We start from the raw sequence: 15,845 nt of genomic DNA, 5'->3' as shown, positions 1-15,845 counted from the left end.
TTAATGTTACCTCACTTGTCTGATGCTGTTACACAATTAAATCCACACATATGTGCAATTTTTTAGCATGGTATTTTTTTTATAGCTATTTTAAGTTAAAGGGAACCTGTCGGGTCCACCATGACCCCAGAACCACTAGCAGTTGTGTCTACATAGCCTAATACCCTGCCTAGCAGTCACTTGATTACATTACACACATAAATATACAGTGGGTATAAAAGGTATTCAGACCCCTTTAAATTTTTCACTCTTTGTTTCATTGCAGCCATTTGGTAAATTCAAAAAAGTTCATTTTTTTTCTCATTAATGTACACTCTGCACCCCATCTTGACTGAAAAACAAGAAATGTGTAATTTTTTGCAAATTTATTAAAAAAGAAAAACTGAATTATCACATGATCATAGGTATTCAGACCCTTTGCTTAGTATTGAGTAAAAGCACCCATTTGAGCTAGTACAGCTATGAGTCCTCTTGGGAATGATGCAAGAAGTTTTTCACACCTGGATTTGGGGATCATCTGCCATTCTTTCTTACAGATCCTCTCCAGTTTGGTCAGGTTGGATGGTTAGCATTGGTGGACAGCCATTTTCAGGTCCCTCCAGAAATTCTCAATTGTGTTTAGGTCAGGGCTCTGGCTGGGCCAGTAAAGAATGGTCACAGAGTTGTTCTGAAGCCACTCCTTTGTTATTTTGGCTGTGTGCTTAGAGTCATTATCTTGTTGGAAGGTGAACCTTTGGCCAAGTCTGAGGTCTAGAGCACTCTGGAAGAGGTTTTCATCCAGGATATCTCTGTACTTGGCCGCATAGATGTTTCCTTCAATTGCAACCAGTCTTCCTGTCCCTGCAGCTGAAAAACACCCCCATAGCATGATGCTGCCACCACCATTTTTCACTGTTGGGATTGTATTGGGCAGGTGATGAGCAGTGCCTGGTTTTCTGTACACATACCGCTTAGAATTATCACCATAAAGTTCTATCTTCATCTCATCAGACCAGAGAATCTTATTTCTCATAGTCTTGGAGTCCTTCATGTGTTTTTTAGCAAACTCTATGCGGGCTTTCATATGTCTGGCACTGAGGAGAGGCTTCCTTCAGGCCACTCTGCCATAAAGGCCTGACTGGTGGAGGGCTGCAGTGATAATTGACTTAGTGAAACTTTCTCCCATCTCCCTACTGCATCTGTGGAGCTCAGCCATAGTGATCTTGGGGTTCTTCGTTACCTCTCTCACCAAGGCTCTTCTCCCACGATTGCTCAGTTTGGCTGAACGGCCAGTAGGAAGACTTCTGGTGGTCCCAAACTTCTTCCACTTAAAGATTATGGACCCCTCTGTGCTGTTAGAAACCTTGATTACTGCAGAAATTATTTTGTAACTTTGGCCAGATCTGTGCCTTGCCACAATTCTGACTCTGAGCTCCTTGGCCAGTTCCTTTGACCTCATGATTCTCATTTGGTCTTACATGCACTCTGAGCTGTGAGGTCTTATATAGACAGATGTGTGCCTTTACATATCAAGTCCTATCAGTTTATTTAAGCACAGCTGGACTCCAATTAAGGAGTAGAACCATCTCAAGGAGGATCACAAGGAATTGGACAGCATGTGACTTAAATATGAGTGTCTGAGCAAAGGGTCTGAATACTTATTACCACGTGATATTTCATTTTTTCTTTTGTAGCAAATTTGCAAAAATTTCTACCTTTCTGTTTTTTTTCCGTCAAGATGGGGTGCAAAGTGTACATGAATGAGAAAAAGAAAGAACTTTGTTGAATTTACCAAATGGCTGCAATGAAACAAAGAGTGAACATTTTAAAAGGGGTCTGAATATTTTCTGTACCCACTGTATCTTTAGAAAAAGTACTTCTAAAGTCCGTTTCTGATATGCAAATGAGGCCTTTGACTAGTCCATGTTTCATTACTGTTCCCAGACTAGTTGGCCCACTTAGCATGTTATCACGCCCCTGTGGGTGTGGTAACATGACTTACAAACACCGGCGTCATCGCCATCGTTACACTTTCCTCGTGCATGCGCACAGATTCTTTCCCTCGCTGCATTGATCCTCTGAAGCTGTGTGTACATGTATCGGCTTCAGTGAAGTCTTCACTTCCGATCATGCACAGTGCACACTCTCTGAAGCCGATACGCATACACCCAGGGCGTGATAACATGCTAAGTGGGCCGACTAGTCTGGAAACACTAACGCCCCATGGCTACTCAAAGGCCGGGGTCACACTGCGTTTTAGGCAGTCCGTTGATGGACTGCGTTACACCACGGCATAACGCTGTGTAACGCAGTCCATTAACATTTCCATTGAGCCCCATTGGTCGACAGCATCGCGACGCATGCTGTAAAGTGGCACACTTTCGCGTTGTGCCGTCATTCAGTCACGGAGCCTCGGACGCGACCTGCAGCATCTGAGGCTCTGTCACCGCTAGTGCAGATGAATCATCTGCACTATCAACTATAGCATAATGCGATTGCGTTATAATATACCGTTAACGCAGCCCGTCAATGCTATGCGTTGAACGAGCTACTAAACGTAATGTGAACCCAGCCAAAGTCCTCATTTACATTTCATAAACAGACTTTAGAAATACTTTTTCTAAAGCTTTGTTTATGTGTGTAATGTATGTAATGTAATAAAGGGACTGTTAGGCAGGGTATTTAGCTTTGTAGACACAACTGCTGGTGGTTCTGAGGGCATAGGGGGACCTGACAGGCTCCCTTTAAAGGTGTTATTTAGAAGAAGTAACTGACCACTTCCCGTAAAGAAATCTCGATCTAGGAGCAGCAATTCCTGATATTAATGCAATTATTAGAATGACTTAATTTACGAGCAGAAATAATTTAAATAGACTTTCAGAGCTTATTCCTTGCTGCTACCCTGTAGGTGTTCTTAGTTGCATACAGCTGCTGTTTTTGGCAACCTGTTATTTGTGAATATTGTGATCAGAGAAATACAATGCAACTTTCCAGTATTGCTATACCCATTTACGTAGACCATTCTTTAATTGCGTCCACAGATATGTGTAGATATGGTTAGTCTATAGAATTTTAAATAAAGGTGCTCCCTTCTACAGCCATTGACATATTCTTGTTTGCATTTTTTGTATTTAAAGACTGAGGAAAAGTTTTCTTGCAGTTCATACACCTCTTTCCCATTTGCCTACATCTTAGGCAGATGTGAAAAAACGCCAGACATTAATCATCATTTAAAAAAATATAAGTGTTAGTAATATATTTTTATCAAGTAGCAAAACGTAAAGAGGGTGAGCAAAAGAGAAATCTAAATTAAAGCAATATTTTGTGTGACCACCATTTGCCTTCATGTTTCAATTCTTCTGTTACAGTTGCACAGATTTTGAGTGAACTCAGCAGGGAGGTTGTTTCAAACATCTTGGAGAGTTAGCCACAGATCTTCTGTTGATGTAGGCTTCTACAGATCTTTCTGTCTTTTCATGTTACTTTAGAGAGACTTGATGTTGTTAAAATCAGGGCCCAGTCGGGACCATACCATTACTTCCAGGATTCCTTGTTCTTGTTTACACTGAAGATAGTTTTTAATGACATTGGCTGTATGTTTAGGGCCGTTGTCTTGCTTCAGAATACATTTGGAGCCATTCACAAGCTTCCCTGATTGTACTGCACAATGGATAATATCTGCCTATATTTCTCAGGATTTAAGAGTCCATGAATCTTGAGCATATCTTCAACTCCATTTGCTGAAATACAGCCAGAAACTTGAAAGGAACCTCCACCATGCTTCACTGTTACCTGCAGGCAATCATTATTGTACTGCACTCCAGCTGTTCTAGCAAAAAAACTGCCTTCTGTGGCAGGAAAATATTAAAATTTATGTCTCATCTGTCCAGCGCACCTTCTGCTATTTCTCAGTACATCAGTTCATATTTTTTCAAGCATAGTTGAGTTACTTGTCCTTGTTTACTTGTTGAAGATATAGGCTTTGGCTGTAATTCCTCCATGAAGACCACTTCTGGCCAAACTTCTTTGACAAGTATATGGGTGAAATTGGGTCTCATTGGTTGCTGCCAGTGCTGATGGTACTGCTAGATATCTTATCATTTTGAAGGGATGTAAGCATAGTGTGTCTTTCATCTGCTGCTCAAAGGTTCCTGAGCCAACCACTGTTTCCACTTTCCTAAATGTTGCCAATTTCTTGGTGTTCAATGCTGATAAATATAGGCAGATACTTGTCCCCGAACATTCAGACAAAGACATTAAGAACTCTCTTCAGCATTAAGAAGAACGTGGAGTCGTGGAAGTTATTATATGGTCTCTACAGAGCCCTGAGTTCAACATCAAGTAAGTCTTGCAATTACATGATAAGACAGAAACATTTTTGCAAGCCTATATCAATAAAATGTCTGTAGTTATGCAAGAATATTGGAACAACCTCTCTGATGAATTATTTTAAAAACTGCGTGCAAGTGTATCTAGAAGAATTGATGCATTGATGCTGTTTTAAAGGCAAATCGTGGTCACACCAAATATTGATCTGATTTAGATTTTTCTTGTTCATTCACTTTTCATTTTGATAATTAATAAAAATGAATTAACAACGCTTCTATTTTTCAAGCATCTTTACTTTGCACCATTTTACCACATCTGCATAAACTCTACATTACTAGTCAAAAGTTTGCACACACTTTCTCATAGTTTTCATTCTTCTCAATGGAATAGGCACATTGTAAATTCAGACTGAAAATGGAAAAACTACGGAAGAACACATATTAAAACAAGGTGTAACGAAACACACGTGAATCAAGCCAGAATGTGTTAAACGTTACTTTCCACAAAGTTGCCCCTTTTTTACTCTGACAGTTTTACACACCCTTAAGCAGCTTAATTAAATAGTCACCTGGAAATATGTTCCAGTAAACATGTATGCCTCATCAAAGTTAATTTATTGGATCACCCGTCTTCAGAAAGTCTTTGTGACCATTAGGTGTGTTTTCCAGATGTAGTGTTGATACACAGTTCCATACATTTCTGAGCCCTAAGTAGAGAGAAAGAACAGTCTATCATTACTTTAAAATATGAAGGTCAGTCAATCCAGAAATTTACTATAACCTTTAAGGTATCATCAATTGCAATAATTGAAAACCATCAATCTCTGATTAAACTGGCTCTCGTGAGCACAGCCCAAAGAAAGGAAGACCAAGAATTACCACTGCTGCAGAGGATAAGTTCATCAGAGTTACCAGCTTCAGAAACCACAAATTGATGGCACGATAGATAATAACGCTCATAAATTATGCACAGACATGAAGAAACAGACATCTTTCAACACTACCTAACCATAGTAGATTGTGAAAATCAGTCCTTTTTAGTTGAATTATTGCAAGCCACTACTGAGGACTGCAAACAGGAAGTATAGACTTATTTGGGTAACACATCACTAGGCCTGGATAGTAGATCAGTGGAGATTTGTGCTGTAGCCTGATGAGTCTCAATGTTAGCTTTTTGGGAGTAACACTAAATGTGTGGTGCCCACCATGAAGCCATGAAGGGGGAGGCTTGGTGGTGTGGAGGTGCTTTGATGGTGAGACTGTTGGTGATTTTTGTCCAAATTCAAAGCACATTTATCCAGCATGGCTACCATAGCATTTTGCAACAACATTCTCTCACATCTGGTTTGCATTTGATGGGACCATCATAACCAAGAAGGAGAGGTATAGAGTGATGCATCAGATAACATGGCATCAACAATCACCAGGCCTCAACATAGTTGACGTGATTTGGAATTGGATTGATCGCAGTGTGAATGCAAAAGCAGCCAGCAAGTGTTCTTGTACTTCTCTGGAAATCCTTCAAGACTGTTGTAAAACCATTCCAGGTGACTATCTGATGAATCTGCCTCAGCGAATGCCAAGCGTATGCAAAGCATCAGAGTAATCTAAGGTTTAACACATTCTGATTTGTTTCACACGTTTTTCTTTACTCTTTGGTTCCATGTGTGTTCCCCTGTGGTTTTGCCTTCAGTCTTGATCTACAATGTGCACATTCCACTAAAAAGAAGGAAAACCATTGCATGAGTAGTGGTGTTCAAACTTTTGACCATGTAATATATTTAATGTAAAAACCCTCAAATCAATCCAAGAGCCCACCAATATTATATACTGTTTTCCACAGTGCATTTGAAATACATATCCATTCACTCTCTAATATTGTATATGGTTGAACTTACTTTGGTGGTACTGTATCTTTTTGTTAAGACAGGTATACCATTGGGTGACCTTATAGGTGGCAACATAGGACTTGTGTTTTTAAGACTAGTTTCATAGAGTTTCAAACTTTCACCAACAATTATTTATGGTATAACCTAAATTAACTATAACTGTGTATGGAGGCACCAGTACGTTCTCAATTCTGTGACACTGGGGTCTGAAGATTTTTCTTAGTACACCGCTTCATAAAGACTTGCCTTTTTATCTGTACAGCATATAGATAAAATATTGGGATCCTGAAGTAGTAGAGAGGACTGAGGGCTGCGTTCGGGCTATGTGCCACCACTTGTCCATTGCTAATATGTGTCTCATATACTGGAAGATGTGAAGGTGGATAATTTTTCTACAAACATACTACAACCACACCACTCTATCCTTCGAATTGAATATACTAATAAGAGCTCCAATGCAACAAGCAGCTTTGTGTTTTTGTCCTTGAGGAGAGACAGGTAGTATTCACTGCCACAATTATTCCACATAATACCTTTATAGGCTGCTGTTGCACCACCACAACTGGGACCTATTCTATGGAGACAATATTAATCTTTATAATTACATAAAGTACGCTTTTCCTCATTGAATAATACAAAATAATATATTCTATAAGTGAAATGAAAGCTAAATGTAAAGAGTGTGTATAATAAGGGGTATATCTATATGTGTAAGAAATATAGTAATTAAAAAATATATAAAATATATTTTGGACACTATATTAGGGATACTAAGGGCCCATTGATTATTGCATTTGAGCCTTTTTTGCCTGATTTTTGTGGTCACCTGGGTTCTCTTATGTTTGCTATTGTTAGTCAAAATGTAAGGTTTCCTGATGTTTTCTCCTGATATATCATTTGTGAATTTTCAAAAGTCGCAAATCTTTCTAAAAAAGTTTAATGATGAACATAAAGATCTTTTTTGACTTTGAGCAAAAGTCATGAACCACATGCTCAGTATTGAAGAATTGTTGGAAAATCCGCAATAAATACCACAAGACGAAAAAGAAAAGTGACTTAAAAACCTCTCAAATGATGAATTGGGACCTAAGAATTTTGAGTTTTTTTTATAATTAAATATTTGGATGAGATGAGAGTGACTTTTGAGTCTAGTTCAGTGGTTTTTGTCTTCTACTTCTTGAGCACTGAACACCTTGTACTTCTGGGCACTCCAGGGAGGTTGCAGTTCTGGAATATTATAGCACTGGAAAATGACGGCTTCCTGGTCACTTCATGTTTGATTCTTCTCAAATCTTTGACAGTTAAGGCCTCTTTCACACTTCAGTCTTTTGACGTCAGTCGAAATCAGCCCTTTTTTGAAAAAAAAGGGTCAGTTTTTTTCTTTTAGCGGAATCCGTTTTTTTCTCATTGACTTGCATTAGGGACAGATTGCAACGGATGGCTGTCCGTTGCATCCGTCATTTGACGGATCCATCGGAATTTCAGCGTCCGTCATCTGGATACAATGGACATAGTAACGTTTTTTTTCTGCGTTGAAAAGACGTCTGGTGACGGATCTGTCGCCGTCCATCACCTGCTATAATGGACGCCTATGGGTGGCGGATCCATCACTGACAGAATACAGTGATGGATTCCGTTTTTTTAAACTGAGCATGCCCGAAAAATTTCTATTATTTAATTTAACCCCAAAAGCCGTTTTGGCACAGAATCTCTCTCTTTCTCTCTCTCTCCTTTTCCAGAGTTCTGTTCCTTTAAATTTCATACACTGGCTGCTGCGACAGATCCATCCAAAAAACTGATCCGGTGCATCAGTTTTTTGCCAATCTGCAACGGATCCGTTTTTTCACACTTTGACAGATTAGAACTGACGTCAAAAGACTGAAGTGTGAAAGAGGCCTAATCCGGTTTATTTTCTCAACATGTTTTATGTAACCCTTTTGACTATATGCAACAAGACTTTTGATGGTTCTTTGGTCACACCCCAATATCTTAGAAGTTTCTATCTATCTATCTATCTATCTATCTACAGTGATGCTTTAAAGTTTGTGAACATTTCAGACTTTTCCATGTATCTGACCTAGCACTACAGCATCAGCATCAGGCCTAAAAGTAGCTAAAAAGAACCAAATCAAACAAATGAATAGAAAATCTTAGGTTTTAAAGTTTTTTATTTTGAAAAATAAACTAATATCACATGTCTGTGAGTGGCAAAAGTATGTGAACCTTTAGGATTAGCAGATTATTTGTAGGTGAAATTTAAACCAAGCATAGGGGAAAAATTATGGAATCACTCAATTCTGAGGAAAAAATTATGGAATGATGAAAAACAAAATAACAAAAAAACACTCCAACTCATCACTAGAATTTTTTTGCACCACATCTGGCTTTTATAATAGCTTGCAGTCTCTAAAGCATGGACTTAATGAGTGTCAAACAATACTCTTCATCAATCTGGCTCCAACTTTCTCTGATTGCTGTTGCCAGATCAGCTTTGCAGGTTGGAGCCTTGTCATGGACCATTTTTCCCCTATGCTTGGTTTAAAAAAGTAACCATTACTGACTACCACATTTTTTGTTCTTGATTTCTTTTAGTGTTTCTTAAAGCCAGAAAGTTGCCATTTGAAATGACTTTAGTTTTGTGCCATGTCTGTGATCTGCTTTTTTTCTGCAAAATTAAACAACTGAATGAACATCCTCCAAGGCCGGTGATTCCATAATTTTTGCCAGGGGTTGTATATCAATTGGATGTACGTAGGCAATCTGTTTTATTTAACGCAATGTGATGAGAGGAGATGGGGTTAATCCTGCACTGCCTATTCGGATGATGGATGACAGAATGATCAGATAAAATGCAGTTTATTTGTCAACACGTTTCAAAGTATAATACACGTTCCATAGTGACCCGGTAACATAATTGGCGCATAACAGCTCCCCATCGGCGCCCCTGGTGTTCCGGAATTCCCCAGCGATGGTGAGCTGATATGGGCCAATTATTTTATGCGGTCCCTATCGAAGGTGTATATTCTTCAAAACGGGTCGGCATATAAACTGCATTTTATCTGATCCTTCATTGGCTCCACCCTTCATCTGAATAGGCAACTCAGGATTAACCCCATCTCTTCTCACCACATTGCATTATACTTCCATGTGGGTCTGCAGCAGCCTTTCTAAGTGAATTCTGTGGTTGTGGTTGCACAACCCGAGCCAAGTGAACAAATCCCTCACCCATCCATCCTATCTTTAACCTGTTAAGACCCTATTTCGTTATTGTATTTTCCAGCTCTTCCACTTCCTGTTTTATTTAAAGGACAGGGATCTATCAGAATCTGATTTTCACAACATATTTGCAGATGTGTATCATGACATGAGCAATATGTATTTCTAAAGAACTCAAAATAAGAGGTTTTTACGTTCATGTGTAAGGAAAAGGATACAAAATCAACTCTAAAGAGTTGGGACACCACCAATCCACAGTGAGATAGATGGAGGACATAAAAGATCAATTTTACCCTCTACCATGAGTAGTCATTCAACAATCTCGATCAGTCCAAAAGCAAAGCGTATAATAGTCTGCAAGATCAAAAAGGAACCCAAGGTAAACAACTAAAGGCCTCTCTCATATTAGCTAATATTAATGTTCATGAGTCTACCACCAGAAGGACACTGAACAACAATGATGTTCATGGCAGGACTGCAAAAATTAAAGCCACTACTCTCCAGAAATAACATTAATACCCATCTGCAGTTTCTAAAGATCATCTCATCAAGCCAGAAGGCTTTAAGAACATTATTTTGTGGACAGATGGGACCAAATAGAGCTTTTTGGTCTATATTAGAAATATCTATCTTTGTACACAACAAAAACACTGCATTGCAGCATGAAAACCTTATACCATCTCTGAAACACAGTGGTGCTAGTATCATGGATAGGGCCTCTTTTGCTTCATCTAGGCCAGAATGTCATCATTGATGCAACAGTGAATTCTAAATTATATTAGCAAATTCTGAAGGAAAATGTCAGGTTATCTGTACATGAACTGCATCTTAAGAGAACGTGGGTCATACAGCAATTCCAAGGACCCAAAATGCATGTTGTTTTACAAAAGATTGGTTAAAAAACTGTGAAGCTAGGGTATGTGCAAAAAAACATATCATATTAATGTCCAATTTATTGAAATCCATGAAATTTCATTCACATATTGCTTGTTTGTTCCTTGCAGATTTCTGCAGCTTGTCAATTCTTTTAGCGTTTTTGCAGTGCTTTTCACCAATTTTAATGAATGGAAAAAAATTATAAAAAAAAATCCACAATAAGTGTTTAATGCATCTTTTTTTCTGCCAAGAGACACATTTTTGGTACAGAAATGTTTGCAACAAACACTTAACGTGTGCGCATACCTTTGCAGTTTTGGAATGGCCAAGGCAAAGTCCTGACCTTTATTCTATAGAAATGTTGTGTAAGGACCTGAAATGACCACCCACCAACATAACAGAGTTGTTCTGTAAGGAAGAATGGGCTGAAATTCCTCCAAGCCGATGTGCAGGACTAATCAACAATTAGCCAAAAATGTTTAGGTGCCATTATTGCTGCACAAAGGAGGTCACACAGATGCTGAAAGCAACGGTCGCATACAGGTGCTTCTCACAAAACTAGAATATCATCAAAAAGTTAATTTATTTCAGTTCTTCAATACAAAAAGTTAAACTCATATATTACATAGAGTCATTATAAACAGAGTGATCTATTTCAAGTGTTTTTCTGTTAATGTTGATGATTATGGCTTACAGCCAATGAAAACCCAAAAGTCATTATCTCAGTAAATTAGAATATTTTATAACACCAGCTTGAAAAATGATTTTAAAATCTGAAATGTTGACCTACTGAAATGTATGTTCAGTAAATGCACTCAATACTTGGTCGGGGCTCCTTTTGCATCAATTACTGCATCAATGCGGTGTGGCATGGAGGCGATCAGCCTGTGGCACTGCTGAGGTGTTATGGAAGCCCAGGTTGCTTTGATAGCAGCCTTCATCTCGTCTGCATTGTTGGGTCTGGTGTCTCTCATCTTCCTCTTGACAATACCCCATAGATTATCTATGGGGATAAGGTCAGGATAGTTTACTGGCCAATCAAGCACAGTGATACTGTTGTTTTTAAACCAGATATTGGTACTTTTGGCAGCGTAGACAGGTGCCAAGTCCTGCTGGAGAATGAAATTTCCATGAAGTGCTCTAAAATTTCCTGGTAGACGGCTGTGCTGACTTTGGTCTTGATAAAATACAGTAGACCTACATTAGCAGATGGCATGGCTCCCCTAACAATCACTGATTGTGGAAACTTCACACTAGACCTCAAGCAGCTTGGATTGTGTGCCTCTCCACTCTTTCTCCAGACTCTGGGACCTTGATTTGCAAATGAAATGCAAAATTTACTTTAATCTAAAAACAACACCTTGGACCACTGTGCAAAAATCCAGTTCTTTTTCTCCTTGGCCCAGTTAAGATGCTTCTGATGGTGTCTATTGGTCATGAGTGGCTTGACACAAGGAATGCGACACTTGTAGCCCATGTCCTGGATACGTCTGTGTGTGGTGGCTCTTGAAGCAATGGCTCCAGCAGCAGTCCACTCCTTGTTAATCGCCCCCAAATTTTTGAATGGCCTTTTCTTAACAATCCTTTCAAGGCTACTGTTATCCCCGTTGCTCGTGCACGTTTTTTACCACACTTTTTTCTTCTACTCAACTTTCCATTAATATGCTCGGATACAGCACTCTGTGAACAGCCAGTTTCTTTAGTAATGACCTTTTGTGGCTTACCCTCCTTGTGGAGTGTGACAATGACTGCCTTCTGTACATCTGTCAAGTCAACAGTCTTCCCCATGATTGTGGAGCCTACTGAAACAGACTAAGGGACCTTTTTAAACACTTAGGAAGCCTTTGCAAATGTTTTATGTTAATTATTCTAATTTACTGAGATAATGACTTTTGAGTTTTCATTGGTTGTAAGCCAGTCTGTTTGTAATGACTCTATATAATATATGAGTTTCACTTTTTGCATCGAAGAATTGAAATAAATGAACTTTTTGATGATATTCTAATTTTGTAAGAAGCACCTGTACATCTGTCACTCACAGACCTATGATATTGGATCATTTCCTCAATAAAATGATCCCAAATTCTATGGCTATGTGCGCACGTTGCATATTTGCTTTCAGAAATTTCTGCACGGTTTCTGCCTCTCTTGGCAGCAAAAACGCTGCTTAAAAATATGCTGTATTTTTGGTGCGTTTTTACATGCGTTTTCTGCATGCGTTTTTTTCCCTGACCATTCAATGGGTCAAAAACGCAGGTAAAAAGGCAAAAAAATTAACATGCTGCAGAAGAAAAGGCACTGCAAATACAGACTGAAATTTACTGATCATGTGCACAGCATTTCAGGAATGTCATTGATTTACCTTGCATAAGTATTCCATTGCGTTTTTGGACCATTTACACGTGGAAAAAAGCTCAGCAAATATGCATCAAAAACGTAACGTGCGCACATAGCCTAATGTTGTTATCTTGTTTCTTTTGTTTGGTTCTCTTTATCAACTTTTAGGATGTGTTTTATATTCTGACGTTTTTGTAGGTGAAATATATACAAAAATATGGAAATTCTTAAGGGTTCACAAACTTTCAAGCACCTCTGTATGTATGTATCTACTGTTGATACATGTGGTTAGCATATTCAGTTAAGTCTCTGCCTTTTCCATAAGGTTTGCAATGTCATGCTCTCCCGCAGTTGTTGCGTCTTTGAGATTTTCCATTGTATTTTGCAATAATAGAAAACAAAGAAAGTGATAAAAGGATAGACATGCATTCAGGCACTAGAGTGCATACAGTGGGGGAGGTCGGCGCTTTTGACGTTTAAATATTAATAATCCCTTTGCTGCTGGAAGGCTCTCAGACTAATCTCAGAGTAGTATGTTTTCTCTCACCAGTAAAGGCATACTCTCGCATAGGAACTAACAATGTGGTGCACCGAAATATATAGTCAGTCACATATGAGTTGTATACTAAACATAAAATAATGGTGATATAGACTGTATATATAAGCATAGCAGATTTGTGACATCCATGTATAGGTTCTTTATACATGACAAGTGGTACACAATATAATTGTTAATGTACAGATGTCCTATTAAAGAGGTTAATCCTTAGGATAGGTCATCAATGTCTGATTGGCCTAGGTGTGACAACCAGTAACCTCACAGGCCAGAAGTGCTCAGTTATGGAGCTGCTCCGTCTTCTGATTCTGGCAGCGGCAGGGTACGACACAATTGCCTCCTATTCAAATCAGTATGATGCGGATGTGCAGTATCCTGCCACTATCAGGAGACGGGGCAGCTCTGAAATTGGGCACTCACGGCCGGCGGCCGCCGCCCACACCAGGAACAGCTAATCAGCAGGGGTACTGGGTGTCGGACTTCGAGAGATCTGACATTTATGACCTATCGTGAGGATAGGTCAGCAATGATAAATCAGTGGACAACCTCTTTAAGTTTCAATTCATGAGCCTGTATCGCGAAGAATATGATATGAAAAAGTGGTAGCTTCTTTTTAAACAGATGCAATAAATTCCAGCATCTTAGAAAAAAATTAATTCCTGACATTTTATAAATGTTACCTAAAAGCAATGAGTAGACAAATGCCTCAGAGTTTAATAAAACTGGGATCAGTTTATTAAAATTGGATATTACCTCTTTAGTGGAGAACATTTGGTTCTACACCTGAATTCATAGCACATAATGCTACTCTAATTATATAAATGCAGCTCAAACTCTACATTAAATTGACATTTTACGGGGTTCGCCGAGATTTTACAAGTGGAAGCTAATCTAAAGAACCAAACTAGTTGTTCCAGTTTACCACTATATCTTTGGTGAAGATTTAGACTCTAAGGCCTTGTTCACATGTTCAGTATTTGGTCAGTATTTTACCTCAGTATTTGTAAGCCAAAACCTGGAGTGGGTGAATAACACAGAAGTGGTGACATATTTCTATTATACTTTTCCTCTGATTGTTCCCCTCCAGATTTTGGCTTACAAATACTGGGGTAAAATATTGACCAAATACTGAACGTGTGAACGTGTCCTAAGGGTTAGTATACATGTGGCAGATATGCCACTAATTCTCCTTTTCGATTAATGGCCAGGTAATCGACAGCATGTTTGTGTAGCAGAAAATAGATGAGTTTTTAGAAAATGTTATCTACAGTCTGCAAATTTAACATTCTCAACATCTGAATTTATGATGTGCAGTAGTTGCACATAATTGAGCTCAATGAGGAAGTTACTAAACTAGAGCGAAATCTGCAAGTTCTAAAAACCCATAATTGTACTCTCCTCTCTTTGTAGTTCGTACTTGCACCCTGATAGGCTCTTTAAAACCCAGACTCATTCCATGATGTCATGTTCCTTGTGATTGTTTCAGGAACAAGACATCATCACAGAAGCTCATATTGTACCAAGACCAGCGGGGTTCAAATTCAGGAAGCTTCTGCAAATCTAATGAATTTATTTTGAATTTGGCTGGTTACCACAGAGAAATTGGTAGTAAGATCCACACCAAAATCTGCATGATTTTGGGGAACCTTGTCGTTACGGTATTTTTCAGGTTTACCTATGCTGATATTGCGGTGGTTTATTTCTACTGAGGAGATAATAGTTTATACATGTGATAGTTTTATAAGACTACTTTTACTGTAAGTAACAACAAACAGAATTGTTTGCAATTTTTTATTTCAATTTTATTTTGTTTGCTTCTGAACTTTTTTGTTAATTCATCTGTATCTTGTAGGAGATCATTGGATTATACTACTATAATGATTTCTTTTTAGAGCACCATTGATTCCGTGGTGCTGTACATCAGGGTTCCCCAACTCCAGTCCTCAAGGCCCACCAACAGATCATGTTTTCAGGATTTCCTTAGTATTGCTCAGGTGATAATTGCATCACCTCTGCAATACAAAGGAAATCCTGAAAACATGATCTGTTGGTGGGCTTTGAGGACTGAAGTTGGGGAACCCTGCTGTACATGAATATTTGCAGCATAAAAAAATTGTTTCATACATGTGACTGGGGCATGTTCTGTTTTCTGCAACATGTGCATGTATTTCTATAAGTCTCATTCATAGATGAATTGGATGGTCCTGGAAATTTCTGAAATGAACCAGCCAACCCCAAATGTATAGAAAGACTATGGTTAGTAAGACATCTTCCTGCTCCTAGATTCCCTTCAACACCTCCAGTGGTTTGTGCAACGTTGAGTACTTCGAGAGTCAACCCATCTCTCTCCGTATACCGCATTGCCAGCCATTTCTCAGATTGACCCGCTATAATATTTGCCACTTGACTTCTACAGTTTGGCATCTTCTAGACAAATTTGACAATAGAAATCTGAGGAACTTCAAATAATTCATTCGCATGCCCTATTTTTGTGAAAATTAGTGGACCGAGATTGTTTCGACCTATTTAATTATTTTACTGCATATAGCATCCTAATTAAAACAGAGCAATTCTTTGCAGAATGGAATTTTACGTTTTTGTAAAATTTGCTTGTCCTGCATTCTATTTAGAAATGATGGTAGATGAATGTGTTTTGTTCTTTTA

General features: G+C 38.6%; 1 protein-coding gene across 2 annotated transcripts in view; it reads left to right on the top strand.

The window, feature by feature from the left end:
* Positions 1-15,845, top strand: part of CXXC4 (CXXC finger protein 4) — a 192,696-nt gene that overhangs the window by 168,596 nt on the left and 8,255 nt on the right. The window lies entirely within an intron of this gene.

This window comes from Dendrobates tinctorius, unplaced genomic scaffold (assembly GCF_039654945.1).
Source record: "Dendrobates tinctorius isolate UK_male_01 unplaced genomic scaffold, ASM3965494v1 ptg000030l, whole genome shotgun sequence".
In the NCBI taxonomy this organism is placed as follows: domain Eukaryota; kingdom Metazoa; phylum Chordata; class Amphibia; order Anura; family Dendrobatidae; genus Dendrobates; species Dendrobates tinctorius.
Note: the sequence above shows the minus strand (reverse complement) of the source record. Positions and strands in the feature narration are given on the sequence as shown.